This window comes from Panthera onca, chromosome B1, assembly GCF_046562875.1.
Source record: "Panthera onca isolate mPanOnc1 chromosome B1, mPanOnc1 haplotype 2, whole genome shotgun sequence".
In the NCBI taxonomy this organism is placed as follows: Eukaryota; Metazoa; Chordata; class Mammalia; order Carnivora; family Felidae; genus Panthera; species Panthera onca.
The window spans coordinates 121,920,388-121,940,256 of record NC_138342.1 but is presented as its reverse complement, the minus strand read 5'-3'; the positions used below and the strand labels follow the sequence as shown (position 1 = coordinate 121,940,256).

Here is a 19,869-nt window from a genome sequence, read left to right as displayed (position 1 = left end):
ATGCAGGGCTCAAACTCTCAAACCATGAGATCATGACCTGAGCCAAAGTCGACGCTTAACCCACTGAGCCACCCAGGTGCCCCAGGAAATTCTTAATTGATTTGAGCTCACAATAGATAAATATACAAAACACTACCAAACCTAATACTCTGTTGTCTCTCACCCAGCAGAGAATAGGTCTCTACAAAACCCTAATTCTTTTAGAGAAATCATCAAACGATCAGACCATAAAACCAAATCAGCAATCATTGCTGCCACCAATAGAAAGAAGTTTCTCAGATGCAAACGAACCAAAACAAAGCACAAAATTAGTGGAGAGGTAAATTTTAAATAGAAAAAACAGCACCACAAATTTATTGTTTGGGATCCACTTCTAAGAACCAAGAAAAGACATACATGTGCTTAACCCACCCATGAGGTGCACTTCTCCAGGAACCAAGTTACCTGGTTCTATTAGGGAATTCATCGGACATCATGGTGGAAGACTTTTGAAACTGATTAAAGAAAAAACTTTTTAAAAGTAAAATCATGACTCTCATATAGATCTGAAAAAGAATGCATGTTAGATGTGTGCTTTATTTAACTTAACAGTGAAGCAATTAATGAGGTGTTAGAACCAGTTTAAGGAAGTCAAAACAGCACAAATTTCTATGGAGTAAAGGAATGATGACAGGAACATACAAATGGAGGTAAAACTAGTTTCTTTCACAGTGGGGGTGGAATGTCAGTTTACTCTTTACTGAATAGGACAGGATTTGCATTGCTCTGGATAAGAATTATTTTGCATTTGTATCAGTTATTTGCAATTTAGAATTCTAAAATAGTCCCATAGAATCAGAATACCTAGAGTGTTGTCCTCTACACCCTAGATAATTCATAATTGTCACTGAAGCACATTTTTCCCTATATACCACTGCCTTAGATTATTATAAATATTTTCATTTGGACTGTTAAGTAGCCTCCTAACTGGTTAATTCTTCTTCATTTTGCATTAAGTGTAAGAACTGAAATTCAACTCAAGTCCATGCTGGTAACCACTATTTTTGCCATTCTCCTTCATCTCTCTAGGATAGCTTTCTCTACTTTCTTTTTGTTTCCCTGCCCCCAGTTAAGTGCATTCCAATGGGCTATGCATTGTAGTACCTCATAGATTACTATCTGTATTCCAATTTCAAATGTTTATTTATTTTTGAGACGGGGGGCGGGGTGGGGGGCAGGGAGTGTGAGCTGGGGAGGGGCAGAGAGAGAGGGAGACACAGAATCTGAAGCAGGCTCCAAGTTCTGAGCTGTCAGCACAGAGCCTGATGCAGGGATCGAACCCACGTGAGATCATGATCTGAGCCGCAGTCGGAAGCTTAACCGACTGAGCCACCCAGGTGCCTCAGGAGGCAGGTTTTCTTTAAAAAGAGACTGGTCAACACAAAGTCTGGCATCTCCAACATATGTCTATAGTCTATGCCACAGAAAGTAAATTATTTTTTATAGAAAAACCTACTAATGTTCCCATTTCAGCACTGTGGTCTTTTTTTTTTTTTTAATTTTTTTTTAACGTTTATTTACTTTTGAGACAGAGAGAGACAGAGCATGAACAGGGGAGGAGCAGAGAGAGAGGGAGACACAGAATCTTAAATAGGCTCCAGGCTCTGAGCTGTCAGCACAGAGCCCGACGTGGGGCTCGAACTCACAGACTGTGAGATCATGACCTGAGCCGAAGTCAGACACTTAACCGACCAAGCCACCCAGGCGCTCCTGTGGTCTTTTTTTTTAAATAAACTTTTATTTATTTTTATTTTTTTATTTTTGATTTTATTTTATTTATTTAAAAAAATTTTTTTTAATGTTTATTTATTTTTTGAAAGAGACAGAGACAGAATGTGAGTGGGTTAGGGGCAGAGAGAGAGGGAGACACAGAATCCGAAGCAGGCTCCAGGCTCTGAGCCATCAGCACAGAGCCCGACACGGGGCTCAAACCCACGAGCTGTGAGATCATGACCTGAGCCGAAGTCGGACACTCAACCGATTGAGCCACCCAGGCGTCCCTTTATTTTTGATTTTTAGAGAGAGAAAGCACAAGTGGGGAGGGGCAGAGGGAGAGAGAGAGAAACCTAAGCAGACTCTATGCTTAGTGCAGAGCTCGATGTGGGGCTCAATCCCATGACCATTGGATCATGACCTGAAACAAAATCAACAGTTGGAAGCTCAACCAACTAAGTCACCTATTTTTCTTTTTTTAATTGAAGTATAATTAACACACAGTGTTAAATCAGTCTCAGGTGTACAATATAGTGATTCAACAATTGTATACCTTACTCAGTGCTTATCATGATAAGTGTACTCTTAATCCCCAGCCCCTCTTTCACCCATCCCCTCACCCACTTCCCCCTGACAACCACCAGTTTGCTCTCTGTATTTAAGTCTGTTTGTCCGTCTTTTTCTTTGTTTGTTCATTCATTTTGTTTCTTAAATTCCACATTTGAGTGAAATCATGTGGTGCCTGTCTTTTTCTTACTTTCACTTAGCATATTATCTAGCTCCATCCATGTTATTGTAAATGTCAAGATTTCATTCTTTTTTTTATGGCTGAGTAATATTTCAGTGTGTGTGTGTATACACATTACATAGCACTATGATCTTTTTAATTTTTATAATACAGTTTAAATTTCATTAAAGGTGTCAATTCTAAGCTCATTGGTACTTGAAAGACATTCAGCCAAATTGTATTTGAAATATGTTTTTGTGGGGCGCCTGGGTGGCTCAGTCGGTTGAACGACCGACTTCGGCTCAGGTCATGATCTCGCGCTCTGTGAGTTCGAGCCCCGCGTCGGGCTCTGTGCTGACAGCTCAGAGCCTGGAGCCTGTTTCAGATTCTGTGTCTCCCTCTCTCTGACCCTCCCCCGTTCATGCTCTGTCTCTCTCTGTCTCAAAAATAAATAAACGTTAAAAAAAAATTTTTTTTTTAAATAAAATAAAAAAAAGAAGTATGTTTTTGTGAGAGCTAGAGATTAATTTCACCCATTTGAAATTTGATTCTTAACTTTTTAGGTATGAAGTTATTATTCTATAATAACTCATCATGAAAGACAATAAGAACTTAGTATCTTGTAAATTCTAAAAAATTCTTTTCAGTTTTTGATGTATCTCAAAATAGACGCTCTTTATAGTGTTGAACTTTATCTTCTGTCTATAGTAGATGTCCCAGGGTGCATGTAAGGGGAAAAATTCTGTTAAGTCTCTGTTACCAGTCAGAAGACCCACTGAGTTGCATTCTTTTTTTTTTTTTTTTTTTTTTTTTTTAATTTTTTTTTTTCAACGTTTTTTATTTATTTTTGGGACAGAGAGAGACAGAGCATGAACAGGGGAGGGGCAGAGAGAGAGGGAGACACAGAATCGGAAACAGGCTCCAGGCTCCGAGCCATCAGCCCAGAGCCTGACGCGGGGCTCGAACTCACAGACCGCGAGATCGTGACCTGGCTGAAGTCGGACGCTTAACCGACTGCGCCACCCAGGCGCCCCACTGAGTTGCATTCTTAAGAAAATGGCACAACTTTTGGTTCTGCCCTAGGAAGATGGGCCACTTCAGATCCTACCTAGTGGAAGGAAGTGGAGATTTTGTAAGTCTCACATTCAGAAATAAAAGAGAAGGAGGGGATGTCAAAGGAGGCTTCCACTTACTCTTTTGCAAGAGAGTCAGGAATTACCGCACAAGGACCTTGACAATAAGAACTTTGCAGGCTGCTCCTGCTTGATACTTTGGTCACTCCTTTTCATGGCCATTAAAATCCAAGTTCTTTTACCATTGAATTTTCTTGTTTTACATTCTTTCAGTACTCTGAATTGATGAACCATTATATTTGGAAATAGACTGAATTTTAATTCCGGATTTTAGTTAAGCTCACAAGGAAGTAGTTATTTATGATGCTGTAATTTCCCTTACTAAACTAGTAAATCTTAAGTACTTTGATTCCAAATCAGAACCTTAAGGTGGAAATTGTGTTAGGAATGGTATCTTCCAGCTGGTTGGCATTTTATTTACATATTGTGTCCATGTCCTCACAGAAGCAGACACTAGGATAGGATTGAACATGCAAAAGATTTATTGGGTAGGAAATACCTGCTAAGGGGGGAAGTAGGAGCAGGCGGGGAGCAACTTCAGGAGAAGATGCAGAGCTAATACTTGTGCAGAAGAAAGTAAAATGGAGGGCTGGGAAGGAGGAATTCCGTTTATAGCAGATCTCTAAGAGAGTTTTGACTACACCGTTGTGGAGTCCTCAAGCCATAGTCTCCTGTTAGATAAGTCCCATGTTCCATGGTAATGCTCCTGTTATAGCACCACTGCCTGCTGGAACCCCCTGGAAAAAGTGTGCTTTAAGCAGAACACAGGGGTGAGGTTTTTTATGGGGGTTGTAGTGAGGAGAAGATGGATGGGTTATGAAGTTTGATCCAGAAGAACAGAGGTTGGGCCTACCACAGTAGAGCTGAGGTCAAGGTGTCACGGTGATGTAGGAGGCCAGAACATGACACTTTAAAATACACCACTTCAGCCTGAGGATTATTTTGAGCTAAAGGTAAATGTGAATCAAGAGATGCACAAAAAAGCCATCCCAGGGCTTCTCTTCTCTGACTAAAAGCAGAAACATCTGAAAAATGAGGAGTGCTGCAAATCCCCTCTCTCCAGGGAAGTCTTATGGCTATGAAAAAGACTAAAGGTCAGCACCCAGATGGATCTACACAAAAAATATCCTACTCCGTTAGTTTCCCCTATATATTACCTTCTCACAGTTTGCCACACTTGAAAGCCTAAAACACTTTTTCTTTGTCTTGTCACTTCTCTACAAATGTATTGTTCTTTGGTTAAGATGCTATATAAGCCCAAGTTCTAACCACCCCTTTGAGTTACTCATCATTAGGGTTTCTCCTGCATCATGTGCCCTGTGCATGTTGATAAATTGTTTGTTTTTTTTCTTGTTAATCTATCGTTTGCCAATCTAACTTTACAAGTGTCCAGCCAGAGAACCTGAGAGGTAGAAGGAAAAAGAACTTTTTTCTCCCTACAGTCACCACAAATATATATGACATATTTTGGAAAGAGAATATGTACTTTTAATAAATTTGTCTTCTAATTTTAATTGACTAATTTCAACTGATTTTGTTTTTTTTTTTTAATTTTTTTAACTTTTTTAAATTTATTTTTGAGACAGAGAGAGACAGAACATGAACGGGGGAGGGCCAGAGAGAGAGGGAGAAACAGAATCTGAAACAGGCTCCAGGCTCTGAGCTGTCAGCACAGAGCCCAATGCGGGGCTCGAACTCATGGACCGCGAGATCGTGACCTGAGCCAAAGTCAGATGCTTAACCGACTGAGCCACCCAGGCGCCCCAAATTTCAACTGATTTTGTACACACATGTATATGTACCCACACACTACACAATCTTCAGGATGGAAAAATAAAACATAAACTTATCATTGAACCCTTATTTGTACTCACAAAGATCCCTAAGGTACTCAGAGTTAGAAAAAATTTAGATGAAAGAAGACTTGGACTTTGATGATGATCATGATGACGACAATTAACATTTATTTGTTATCACATGTATTGTGCCATGTAGTGGTCTGGGAGTTTTGCATGTACTGACTTATTTGGCCCTCATGTTAGCCCTTGTGAAGTGGGTAATATTTGTCCCCATTTTGCAGAAGGAGAAACAGACACAGAAGGTAGAGTGGCTTGCAGAGCATTGTACCACCAGTGTGTGATATTGCCAATTAATTAGACCAAATTGCATAAGAGTAAAGACGAAACCTCTAGCTCAGGGCTGGTAGCTTATTTTGAGTGAAGTAAATGAAGGCCACCCAGATGAGAACACCCAGAGGCTATTTATTCAGAGCCTACTCTCTACCAAGGGAGAGTTAGGGAGTTAGGTACCATCACTTGCACTTGGCATGGTGGGAAAGTGGCAGAGTGGGGAGTGGAAAACTTCACGGTGATAAGCTCTGATTAGAGACTGTCGGCAGGGAAAAGCTAGAGGAGAACTAACTAGAAGCAGGGCATCTTATATGATTGGTTTGGGGAGAATGTTTGCCTTTCTCTGGTTGGTCCTGAGTTTGAGGAAAAAAATTAAAAAAAAAAAAATAGGGAAGCTGACAGTCATTGACCAAGTCCTGATCATTCTGGGCAGATTACTGTAGAAGTTGTGGTTTAGCTTCTCAGACTGGTTGCTACAGACTTGTGGGTCAGAGTTACATTGTCATATTTGATCAGTTCATATATTCAGTCTCTCAGGAAGTCACCCAATTTGTGTTATTCCGCTAATAATAGTCTAGTTCTGTTTAATGGTAATGCTGATAAAATGCTATTTACATTATCATGCTATATATGCATGCTGTGAGGTTTCCTACAATAAAAAGTTAAATAAATACTACAAAGTATATGCATACACACACACACACACACACACATACATGTATATATTATACATGTATAATATTACAAGTATGTGTGTGTGTGTGTGTGTATGTGTGTATATATAATTGTGGGGAAAGGCTAATTCTAAGAAAAATGAAAAGGTTGGTACCTCTACTAGTTCCTATATAATTTTTTACCTGAGAAGGTTCATTTTAAAATGTGTAATTATGATGGACTTAGAGTTCTTCTCCAAAAACCATTCTCCAGTACTCTCATTTTAGTTAGGCATGTGGTCATGCTGAGTGAAGACAGCATTTCCCATCCTCCTATGCAGCCAGGTGGCCATGTAAGTGAAGGATGAGCACAGTTTCTCATGTTCCACTTAGCTGAGAGAGAAATAAACTTCTATCTTCTGTAAGCCACTGTTATGTTGAGCCCTTGTTACACTCCACGAATCTACACTCAATAATACAAAGTTTAATTTTTCTTTTGTGCATGGTTCTGGCCTTGATACTGTGATTTTTTGTAACTAATTGAAATCAAGGGAAATAAAGTTATTTACAGATAAATACTCAAAAGTGTTTTTTTACATGGAGCAGGTACCCTTTAGTAGAAAACAAAAGATACTTTTCAAGTGTCTGAAAATTAATTTCTTTTTAAAATTTCTATATAAATGTGTATGTGTCACCTATCCAGAAAAAAGGTAAATGTTTGGTTAAAATACATTAATAATTATAAGTTTCATGATAAACTTCAAGAAAAGAAAAGAAAAAGGACAAATAAGATACCAGGAATGAAAAAAGAATATCACTACAAAGCCACTTGGCATTGAAATGATTAAAGCTTATTATGAACATTTTGTCAGTAAATTTGAAAATTTTATTTGAAATGTACAAAATCCTAGAAAAACATGAAATCTAAAACCAACAAAAGGAGAAATAGAAATAGGAATGTTGAATAATTTTAAGTCTACATGAGGTATCTCTGCTCCTATCAAGGTCTACTTGGGCTCTGAATTCCAGCTGTAGCCGTTTCAAAGAGTTTGCTCCTAAAGTTATTCTTTCTTTTCCCAATATCATAGCTATTTTTCCTGGATCCTTGCTATCAGCATGTAAACATGGGCTCATGTCTAATACTCTTTCTTTTCTTTTTTTTACTTTTTTTAAAAGTTTTTTTAGTGTTTATTTTTGAGAGAGAGAGAGACAGGGTGCTAGCAGGGAAGGGGCAGAGAAAGAGGGGGACACAGACTCTGAAGCAGGCTCCAGGCTCTGAGCTGGTCAGCACAGAGCCCAAGGCAGGGGCATGACCTGAGTCAAAGTCAGATGCTTAACCAACTGAGCCACCCAGGCGCTCCATGTCTAATACTCTTAAAAAAGGAAAACCCCACATATTTGATATCATACACTCCCACTCCTCAATATTTCTGAGTCTTTTCATAAAAAAACTCCTTGAAAGGAGCCATGATACTGATGTCTCTACTTTGGCCCCATCTGGACCGCCATAACCATGCTGTTGTCTTCACCGCTATACTAAAAGTGCTCTTGACAACCAACCATTTTCATGGAGCCAAATCATCTGGATGCTTCTATGTTCTTATCTTACTTTAAACTCTCTGTAGGATTTCACACTTTCAACCACTCCCTTTTTCCTGAAATACTCTTCCATGAGACCACACAGTCCCGGTTTCCTTTCTACTTTACTACCTGTTCTTTCTCAGTCTCCTTTACTGATTACTTGTCCTCTGCTTGATTTCTACATGTTGAATTTAGTTCTGTGATGAATTCTCTTTTCTAACTATGCATTCTCCTTAGGCACCCTCATCCATTTTTTAGATTTATATATCTATATTTTGAGAACTCCCAAATCTCTATCTTGATCCTTGCTTTCCCCCTGAAACTCTATCACATTCAACAGCCTATTTATCTTTTCTATAAGAATATTTAGAACATATCTCAAACTTAAAATGGCAAAACAGAACTTTGTCCTCAAACCTCAAGTCTATCCCGTCCCATAAATGGGCGCACAATCTAGCCAGTTAATCACACCTGACTTCTAATCTCTCAGGACCTCCTGTTGAATATATCCTAAATATATCCTGAATCCATTCACTTCTTTCCATGTACTAGTCCAAGGCAACATCATCTCTTGCCTAGATTACTGAAACTCCTAACTAGCCTTTTTACTTTGGCTCTTGCCCTGTAAAACTATTCCCCACATAGTACCCAGAGCAATCATTTTAAAACTTAGATCATGTCATTTACATACTTAAACCCCATCCAATGACTTCTTTAAATTTAGAATGACATCCTGTACGATATAGTTCTTCCTGCCTACTTTTGAACATCCTCGTATGCCACTCTCTAGCTTATTCACTACACTTCACTACAAATCTCAAATTGATTGCATCAATTATCTATTTCTGCTTAACAAATTACCACAAGATCAGTAGCTGTCACATTTATTATCCCACAGTTCCCATGGGTCAATCTCATTTATTTGATTGCCAGTGGGAATGGGGGGTAGTTAGAGTAGGGGGGGGGGTACAGAAACGTGTGAAAGTGGTCCAAGGAAACAAACTTCTGGTTATAAGATGAATAAGTTCTGGGTATGTAATGTATAGCATGGTGACTACAGTTAACAATACTGCATTCTATACTTGCAAGTTGCTAAGAGAGTAGATCTTAAAAGTTCTCAAGACACACACACATACACACACACACACACGGTAGCCATGTGAGGTGATAAAAGTTTTAACTAACCTTGATGCAGTAATCATTTCACAATATATACCTATATCAAATCATCATATTGTACAGCTTAAACTTACACAATGCCATATGTCAATTATAATTCAATAAAGCTTGAAAAAATATCGCTTAAGAGATTCCTACATCCCAGTGCATGGAGAAGCAGTTCATTCATTTTTGTTTCTGTGTAGTATTCCATTGGATTAATATACCACTGTTTTCTTAAACCATTCTACTGTTTATGAACATTTGGGTATACCCAGTTTTTTGGCTATCGTGAATAATGCTGCTGTGAATATTTTATCCATGTGTTTTGAGCAATACACATATGCATTTCTATTCTGTAAGTATCTAAGGAGTAGAATTGCCGGGCTTCAAGGAATGCATTGCTGAGCATTAGCAAATACTATCAGATAGTTTTCCAAAGTGGCTGGGCCAATTTGTAAGAGCATTCATTATGTGACAATTCCAGTAACTCTACTCCTTGCCAATACTTGATATTGTCAGTCTTTCTAATTTTAATCATTCTTATAGGTGTATAGTAAATCATAATGTGATTTTAATTTGTTTTACTTGAAAATAATAAAATAGGGAAAAGTAGAATGTGTTGCCATATCTCTTAAGTGCCAATTCAAGTCTTTTGTCTACTTTTCTATGGAGCTGTTTGCCTTTTCTAATTGATTTGTAGGAGTTTATTATATAGTTTAGATGTGAGTCCTTATCATTTACATATATTTCTTTTCCCTCTAGTGGCTTGGCTTTTCATTCTGTAATAGTATGTTTTAATAAACAAGAGTTCCTAATTTTAATGTATTGCAAGTTAACAATTTTATCTTTCAGTCTTTTGTTTTACAGCTAGCACTTTTTGAGTTCTATTTAAATTATAAAAGCTCTGTGATCTGGCACAATCATTTTTCATCTGAGCAAATTAAGATTAATTGTCCAAAGTTCTATGGGCAGTTAGTGATCCTCTCAACCCTTCAACCTTTTGGACTCCAAGTCTAGTGCTCTTCTCAATTTTTAAGTTATTATTTCTCTCTTCAAATTTAGTAATATAGATTTTTAAATCCTAAACTTTATTGGTAAATCACTAAAACTGTCCTTTACTGTTACCACTACGAGTTGTGTTTATTTTTTTTTAATATTATTTAGTATAGTCTAAGTGATTCACGTTATACTAAGTATTATGTAAGACTTTATGGGGTTTGGGGATCACAACAAAAATCTCATTGGGCAACTATAGTACAATGTCACAACCAGGATCTTGACATTGATATAGGCAAGATATAGAAGATTTGCATCACCACAGAATCATCTTGTGTCTTTTCATATCCACACCCACTCTGTCCTACCCCCAACCCTTACTGATGTCCTGGCAACCATGAGTCTCTTCTCCATTTCTATACATTGCTATTTTAAGAAGGTTGTGTAAATGGAATCATACAGTAAGTAACCTTTTGGGATTGGTTTATTTCACTCAGCATAATTCTCCGAAGATTCATCCAGGTTGTTATATGTACCAATAATGTGTTTTTTGTTTGTTTTCTTTGGGTAAATATCCAGTAATGGAACGGTAGTTCTATTTTTAAGTTTTTAAGGGACATCCGTACTTTTTTCCACAGTGGCTGCACCAATTTGCATTCCTACCAACAGTGCATGAGGGTTCTTTTTCCTCTGCATCCTGGCCAACACTTGTTATTTCTTGTGTTTTTGATCTTAGCTATTCTTACAGGAGTGAGGTAATATCTCATTGTGGCTTTAATTTGCATTTCCCTGCTAATTAATTAGGTTGAGCATTTTTTCATTGGTCCATTGGCTATCTGTATGGAAAAATGTCTGTTCAGGTCCTACACCCATTTTTAATCAGATTGTTAAGTTTTTTTGATGTCGAGTTGTAGAAGTTCTCTATATATTTTGGGTATTAACCCCTTATCAGATATGTCATTTGCAAATGTACTCTCATTCAGTAGGTTGACTTTTTGTTTTATTGATGGTTTCCTTTGTTGTGCAAGAGCTTTTTATTTTGCTATAATCCCAGCAGTTCAATTTTGCTTTTGTTTCCTTTGTCTGAAGAAATATATCTAGAACAATGTTTCTACAGCTGATATCAAAGAAATTACTGACCCTATGTTCTCTTCTAGGATTTTTATGGTTTCAGGTCTTGCATTTAGATCCTTAATCCATTTTGAGTTTATTTTTGGGTATGGTGGAAGAAAGTGGTCGTTTTCCTAACACCATTTATTGAAGACACTGTCTTTTCCCCATCGCATATTCTTGCCTCCTTTGTCATAGATTAATTGATCATATAAGTGTAGGTTTATTTCTGGGCTCCCTTTCTGTTCTATTAATCTATGTGTCTATCTTTGTGCCAGTACCATAATGTTTTGAGTACAGCTTTGTAGTAATTTGCTTTTTATTGTTACAAACTCTCCTAATTATTTTTGACACGAAAGGAACAATGACAGTAATCAATAGGTGTCATACTTTAAGGAATCACGCAACAGTGGTTTAATGATAACAGTTGTAACTTCTGTTTCATGTATGTCTGGAAACCAGTGTTGAAAAGTCATTTAGATTAAACTGAGATCACTTTAGTAGAGGAGGTGTATGACAACAATCAAATCCCCTTGGTAACAGTTTACAACTTTCCATGTATACTTACAGAACTGTAAATTTTAGAAAATATAGCTTTTATTTGACATAATTGTCTCATCATTTAAAAGCCCTCATATATATAATAATTACCAAACACACAGGCTCCCCTGAAAGTCTGAGCACTTGCAGGAGCCATGATGATGTGAAGTGCTATACTGAAGAGATATCCTAAATGCTGTGCGCTCTAGTTCCTTGGAATTGCTTTGTTCTTTTTTGAATGAGAATCGTATCCTAGGATTCTCTGACCACCTCAGATGCATATTTGAGTGCATTTCCTCTCTCCCTCCGTGCCATCTAAATCCCAGCTTCTGGGTCAGGTTTGGATGGGACAGCCTTCCTAGGACACCCACAGCCTGCAGTTCATCCCAGGAAGGGCTGAATAACCCTAGAGCCCCAGGAAAACCAGGGACACCTGGGGCTGTATTAAAGTAGAGAAAGAGAGAAGGGCAAGAGCATTTGGAGACATAAAAGAAAATGAGGCCAGAGAGGAAACATATTTGTATTCTATTACGACATTAAAACACACACACACACACACACACACACAAATTTGTAGCCTTACAACAACATATATTTATTGTCTCACAATTTCCATGGGCTAGGATTGTTGACACAAAATGAACAAACTTTTTAAAAATTTTAACGAGAAAGGAAAAGAGTTTTATTCCAGCCCACATTAGGACAGCTGCCAGGGATACACAATCTTCACAAAGAAGAGAGTGCTCCAGGAAAGGGACATTTGATGCAGGGTTATATATATTTTTTACATAAAGAGTTACAAATTATCATGATGAAGGACATTCTAGAAAGTTACAGACTTTATCCTACGTGTTTAGTATATGCAAGGCTGTATGACTTTAATCTGATGGGAACAAGAGAGTTTTCTTCGTTTTTATCATCTTTATGTTCAGAAAGCCCCTTTTTGGTTATTTTCTTTTTTTAACGAAGCAGATGAACAATGTGTGCTTGGGGCAGAAATGGAGCCCACACTTTGAGGTTTTGCTGAGTCATTTTGTCCTTGATAAACATTAAAGTGTAGCTTCTCTAAGAGCCCAGGAACAGGTCCCACACACATTAAAAGTTGAAAATGTCCTTTATCATTTCCCCTTGTTGACCAGTAATCTTTCCTCAGAAAGCATTGATGATCAACCTTATGTTTTTATGTCCCTTGGTGACAGGGTGACTGATCTTCCCCGAGTCCATCGAGCCCCTCATTGCTAGATATGAATACATATATTTTTTAACCTAGTATTGCTCATTGGGGGCAACTTAGTGTAACACAAATGATGGAAAGCTTAAAAGTGATATATATTCTCTGTTAAGTCCCATTGACAAAAAAAAACTTGTTTGTGTTTGTCTTAGATCATCTGTTTTTGCATTTGGTAAAGCATTTTTAACAGAGTGCACGGATAACAAAAGAATTCCAGTAAGTACAATGTGAAGGAACAATGCAACATTGGAATAGACTTGAACAGACAGGAGAAAAAAATCCAAAGAATCCTTTACATACATCTTGATAAAGGGTAAGGAAATTTATGATTATTTATGAGGAAAGATGGAGTATGTGGATTGAACAAACATGTATGTAATGTATATTCCCATGTTCACTTTGGGGTGGAGACTTGACATCAGAACAAGGCAAAGTTCAGTTCCTGACATCAGGAGATTACTTTAGAACGGAGAAGGGGCTATGGACTTGCTCCAAGAGCTGGTATAACCTGGATGGGTCTTAGGCTTGTGGTCTAGGTTAAGGCATGCAGGGCCTTGCTTGTTCCTAGGCTGGAACCGTATCAGTGGACCTCGAGTCCAGGCCCTTGCAGAGACAGCTAATGAGTTTGTGGGTGGGGTCTGAAAAGACACACTAGCTGATCAGGGGGAAACAGTTACCTGAAAAACAAACTTTAAACTTTCTGGTAGTTTAATCTCATTAACTCTATGGGGCACAGTTTCAGTTTCCCCCTGAGTTTTGATCACTTTTCAATCTTGAAGAATTGGGATGATGACCTCTCTGGCTACTTCCTCATTGCCTCAGATAAGGTAAGTTTTGGGTAAAGAGCATTTTTTGTAAGTCTTTTTTTTTTTTTTTTTTAATTTTTAGTTGACTTCTACTTAGTTAACATACAGTGCAATATTGGTTTCAGGAGCAGAATTCAGTAATTCATCACTTATATACAACACCCAGTGCTCATCACAAGCACCCTTCTTAATACCCATCACCCATCTAGTTCATCCCCCACCCACATCCCTCCACCAACCCTCAGTTTGTTCTCTTTTTCATCTTTCCCATATGTTTATCTATTTTGCTTCATAAATTCCACATAGATGAGTGAAATCATATATTTGTCTTTCTCTGACTGGCGTATTTTGCTTAGCACAACACACTCTAGCTCCACCATGTCATTGCAAACAGCAAGATTTCATTCTTTTTGATGGCTTAGTAATATTTCACTGTGTGTATATGTATATACGTATATACATATACACACAGTGAAATATTACTATATATAGTATATATATATATATAGTATATATATATATATGTCACATCTTCTTTATTCATTCATCAGTCAATGGACATTTGGGTTTTTGCCATAGTTTGGCTATTGTTGATAATGCTGCTATAAACATTGGGGTACATGTACCCCTTCAAATCTGTATTGTTGTATCCTTCGAGTACATACCTATTAGTGCAATTCCTAGGTTGTGAGGTAGTTCTATTTTTAATTTTGTGAGGAAACTTCATACTGTTTTCCAGAGTTGTTGTACCAGTTTGCATTTCCACCAACAATTCAAGAGGGTTCCCCTTTCTCCACATCCTCACCAACACCTATTGTTTCTTGTGTTGTTAATTTTAGCCATTCTGACATGTGTTGAGTGGTATCTCATTTTGCTTTTGATTTGTGTTTCCCTGATGATGAGTGATGTTGAACATTTTTTCATGTGTCTGTTAGCCATCTGGATGTTTTCTTTGGAAAAGTGTCGATTCATGTCTTCTGCTCATTTCTTCACTGGATTGTTTGTTTTTTGGGTGCTGAGTTTGATAAGTTTTTTGTAGACTTTGGATACCAACCCTTTATCAGATATGTCATTTGCATATATCTTCTCCTATTAGGCTGCCTTTTAGTTTTGTTGATTGTTTCCTTCACTATGTAGAAGTTTTTTATCCTGTGAAGTCCCAATAGTTCTTGTTTGTTTGTTTGTTTGTTTGTTTTGTTTGTTTCCCTTGCCTCCAGAGACATGTCTAGTAAGAAGTTGCTATGGTCAAGATCAAAGAGGTTGCTCCTGTGTTCTCCTCTAGGGTTTTGATGGTTTCTTGTCTCACATTTAGGTCTTTAATCCATTTTGACTTATTTTTATGTATAGTGTAAGAAAGTCCAGTTTCATTCTTCTGCATGTTGCTGTCCAGTTTTCCCAACACCACTTTTTAAAGACACTGTCTTTTTTCCATTGGCAATTTTTTTCTGCTTTGTCAAAGATTAGCTGACCAAAGAATTGTGGGTCCATTTCTGGGTTTTCTATTCTGTTCCACTATGTATCTGTATCCATCTATGTATTTGTTTCTGTACCAGTACCATACTATCTTGATGACTACAGCTTTGTGATATAGCTTGAAATCCAGAATTGTGATGCCTCCATTTTATTTTTCTTTTTCAGGATTGCTTTGCTTATTTGGGGTCTTTTGTGGTTCATTACAAATTTTAGGATTGTTTGTTCTAGCTCCGTGAAAAATGCTGGTGGTATTTTGATAGGGATTGCATTAAATGTGTAGATTGCTTTGGGTAGTATAGACATTTTAACAATATTTGGCTCTTCTAATCCATGAGCATGGAATGCTTTTCCATTTCTTTGTGTTCTCTTCAATTTCTTTCATAAGTGTTCTACAATTTTCAGAGTACAGATCTTTTATCTCTTTGGGGAGGTTTATTCCTAGGTATCTGTTTTTGGTGCAATTGCAAATGGGATTGATTCCTTGATTTCTTTCTCTGATGCTTCATTTTTGGTGTATAAAATGCAACAGATTTCTGCATGTTGATTTTACACCCTTTGACTGCTAAATTCATGTATTAGTGCTAGCAATTTTTTGGTGAAGTCTTTTGGGTTTTCCACATAAAGTATCATGTCATCTGCAAATAGTGAAAGTTTGATGTCTTCCTTGCTGATCTGGATGCCTTTTATTTCTTTTTGCTGTCTTGTTGCTGAGGCTAAGACTTCCAGTACTATGTTAAATAGTAATGGTGAGAGTGGACATCCTTGTCTTGTTCCTGGCCAAAGGGGAAAGGCTCTCAATTTTTCCCCATTGAGGATGATATTAGCTGTGAGTCTTTCATATATGGACTTTATGACAGTGAGGTGTGGTGCATCTATCATTACTTTTTTGAAGGTTTTTATCAAGAATAGATGCTGTACTTTGTCAAATGCTTTTTCTGCATCTATTGCCAGGATCATCTTCCACTGTTTTGTTGTTGCTCTTTTTGTTGTTGTTTCTGTACCAGTTATTTCTGCTCTAATCTTTATTATTTCCCTTCTTCTGTTTGCTTTAGGCTTAATTTGCTATTCCTTTTCTAGTTCCTTTAGGCATAGAGTTAGGTTGTATACTTGAGACTTTTGTTGCTTCTTGATGTAGGCCTGTATTGCAAAATACTTCTCTCTTAGGACTGCCTTTGCTGCATCTCAAAGGTTTTGGACTACTGTGTTTTCATTTTCATTTGCTTCTATGTACTTTTTTTATTTGTCTTTAATTCCTGGTTAACCCATTCATTCTTTAGTAGGATATTCTTTTTTTTAAATTTTTTAAATATTTATTTTTGAGATAAAGCATGAGCAGGGGAGGGGCAAGAGAGAGGGAGACACAGAATCTAAAGCAGGCCTCAGGCTCTGAGCTGTCAGCACAGAGCCTGATGTGGGACTCAAGCTCATGGACTGCAAGATCATGACCTGAGCCTAAGTCAGATGCTTAACCAACTGAGCCACCCAGACGCCCCAAGTAGAATATTCTTTAACCTCCATGTATTTGTGGTCTTTCTAAAATTTTTCTTGTGGTTGCCTTCATGTTTCATAGCATTGTGGTCTGAAAATATGCATGGTATGATTTCAGTCTTTTTGTATTTGTTGAGGACTGATTTGTGACCAAGTATGTGTTCTATTCTGGAAAATGTTTCACGTGCACTTGAAAAGAATGTGTACTCTGCTGCTTTAGGATGAAATCTCCTGAAAATGTCTGTTAAGTCCATCCAGTGAAGTGTGTCATTCAAAACTATTGTTTCCTTTTTTTAAAAAATTTATTTATTGTTTGATTTACATCCAAAGAGCATATGGTGCAACAATGATTTCAGGAGTAGATTCCTTAATGCTCCTTACCCATTTAGACCACCCCCCCTCTGATAACCACTTTAGCAACCCTCTGTTTGTTCTCTATATTTCAGTCTTTTATGCTTTGTTCTCCTCCCTGGTTTTATATTATTTTTGTTTCCCTTCCCTTACGTTCGTCTGTTTTCTATCTTAAAGTCCTCATACGAGTGAAGTCATATGATATTTGTCTTTCTCTGACTACTTTTGCTTAGCATAATACACTCCAGTTCCATCCATGTAGTTGCAAATGGCAAGATTTCATTCTTTTTGATTGCCAAGTAATACTCCACTTTGTATATATACCACATCTTCTTTATCCACTCATCCGTCGATGGACATTTGAGTTCTTTTCATGCTTTGGCTATTGTTGATAGCGCTGCTATAAACACTGGGGTGCATGTGACCCTTTGAAACAGCACACCTGTATCCCTTGGATAGATACCTAGTAGTGCAATTGCTGGGTTGTAGGGTAGTTCTATTTTTAATTTTCAAAACCATTGTTTCCTTGTTGATTTTCTGCTTAAATAATCTGCCGTCCATTGTTGTACGTGGGGTGTTAAAGTCCCCTACTATTATTGTATTATTATCAATGAGTTTCTTTATGTTTGTTATTAATTGATTTATATATTGGGTATTTACAAGTTGGGGGCATAAATATTTACAATTGTTAGATCTTCTTGATGGATAGACCCCTTGATTATGGTATAATACCCTTCTTCATCTCTTGTTACAGTCCTTATTTTAAAATCTAGTTTGCCTGATATAAGTATGGCTACTTCAGCTTTCTTTGATGTCCATTAGCATGATAGATGGTTCTCCATCCCCCCACCTTCCATCTGCAGGTGTCTTTAGATCTAAAATGAGTCTCTTGTAGGCAGCATATAGATTTATCTTGTTTTTTTTAATCCATTCTGATAACGTGTGTCTTTTTTTAATGTTTATTTATTTATTTTGAGACAGAGAGAGTGTGTGAGCTGGAGAGGGGCAGAGGGAGAGGGAGAGAGAGAATCCCAAGCAGACTCCACATTGTCACTGCAGAGTCCGATGTGGAGCTTGATCTCATGAACCATGAGCTCATGACCTGAGCTGTCAAGAATTAGTAGATTAAGCAACTAAGCCACCCACGCACCCCTGACACCCTATGTCTTTTGGTTGGAGCATTTAGTCCATTTACATTTAGAGTGATTATTAAAAGGTACAAATTTAATGCCATTGTGTTACCTGTAGAGCTGGTGTTTTGGTGATGTTCTATGTTCCTTTCTAGTCTTTGTTGCTTTTGGTCTCCCCCCACCTCACTCAAAGAGTATCCCTTAATATTTCCTTCAGGTCTGGTTTAGTGGTCACAATCTCAAGTTTTTGGTTTGTCTGGGAAACTCTATCTCTCCTTCTATTCTGAATGACAGCCTTGCCAGATAAAGTATTCTTGACTGCATATTTTTCCCATTTGGCACATCGAGTGTTTCCTGCCATTCCCTCCTGGCCTGACAAGTTTTTGTGGACAGATCTGCAAACATGATCTGTCTTCCCCTGTAGGTTAAAGAACTTTTTTTCCCTTGCTGCTTTCAGGATTCTTTCTTTATTTGTGTATTTTGTGAATTTGACTATGATATGCCTGGTGATGGCTGGCTTTTGTTGAATTTAATGGGAGTTCTCTGTGCTTCTTGGATTTCGATGTCTGTGTCCTTCCCCAGATTAGGGAAGTTTTCAGCTGTTATTTGCTCAAACAAATCTTCTGCCCCCTTTTTCCTCTCTTCATCTTCTGGGACTCCTATGTTATTATGTTTTAGTAAGTCGCTAAGTTCCCTAAGTCTACCTTCATGGTAAACATATGAAAAACTTCATGAATTTTCATGTCATCCTTCTGCAGAGGCCATACTAATCTTCTCTGTATCATTCCAATTTTAGTATATGTGCTGCCAAAGCAAGCACACATTTTTTATTTGTAAATCTGAGCTGTAACATGCCTATATGCAGGACTAAGCCGAAGTTTTTAATCTATAGGTCTTAGCAGCAAGGGAAATAGAAGCAACAAAGAGTCAGACATGCTAAATTTTCTCCTGTTATAATTTTCCATTGTCAATCTTTATTCCATTTCTATGGAACAGGGGCAGAGGTGGTCTTCTGTAACTGCTTCAAGCCAAAATAGGGCACAGAAGGGCTTTGGAATGGAAAGATTTAACATGGTACAGGTTGTAACTCCCTTATTCTAAGGGATGGGGTATCACAGATCTTTCTTTATCTGAGAACTTGGATATTTTTCTGCATAGTTTGGCACTATATGACATTATTAGTTTTATCCCCAAGTATACTCCCAGAAATATTAACAGTAGAGTCAAATCCAGTTTTTCATTCCCTCTAAAACTGATCTGATATTGATGGGTATCCAATAGATCAGTAAACCAGTCCCAGCCACCTTGGAAAAGGGGGGGGGGGGGTATGGTGGTCAATGGTTTCTTGTAGCCAAGTGGCTTCCTGCTTGATTTTATATGGATTCTTATTTCCCAGGAGGAGTTAATATGGGTGAAGGCAAGTGGTATTAGCCATCGTATAGATTCTGCCTTTTTCAGCAAGCAATCAGTAATTAACAAGAGGCATTTCAATGGAAATAAAAGAAACACAGGTTAACTGTTGGAGCAAACTATAGGCCCAGTGTCTGAGTCCAAGTGCTAGAGAGAAGATTTTTAGGTGTCAGGCTTGAAGCATCCTCAGAAAGAGTG

At 37.7% G+C, this 19,869-nt stretch overlaps 1 non-coding gene across 1 annotated transcript; it reads right to left on the bottom strand.

The window, feature by feature from the left end:
* Positions 1 to 18,974: 18,974 nt before the first annotated feature.
* Positions 18,975 to 19,081, bottom strand: LOC132693393 (U6 spliceosomal RNA). Its single transcript, XR_009616779.1, has one exon. It is a non-coding gene; the product is annotated as a U6 spliceosomal RNA (small nuclear RNA).
* Positions 19,082 to 19,869: the final 788 nt, after the last annotated feature.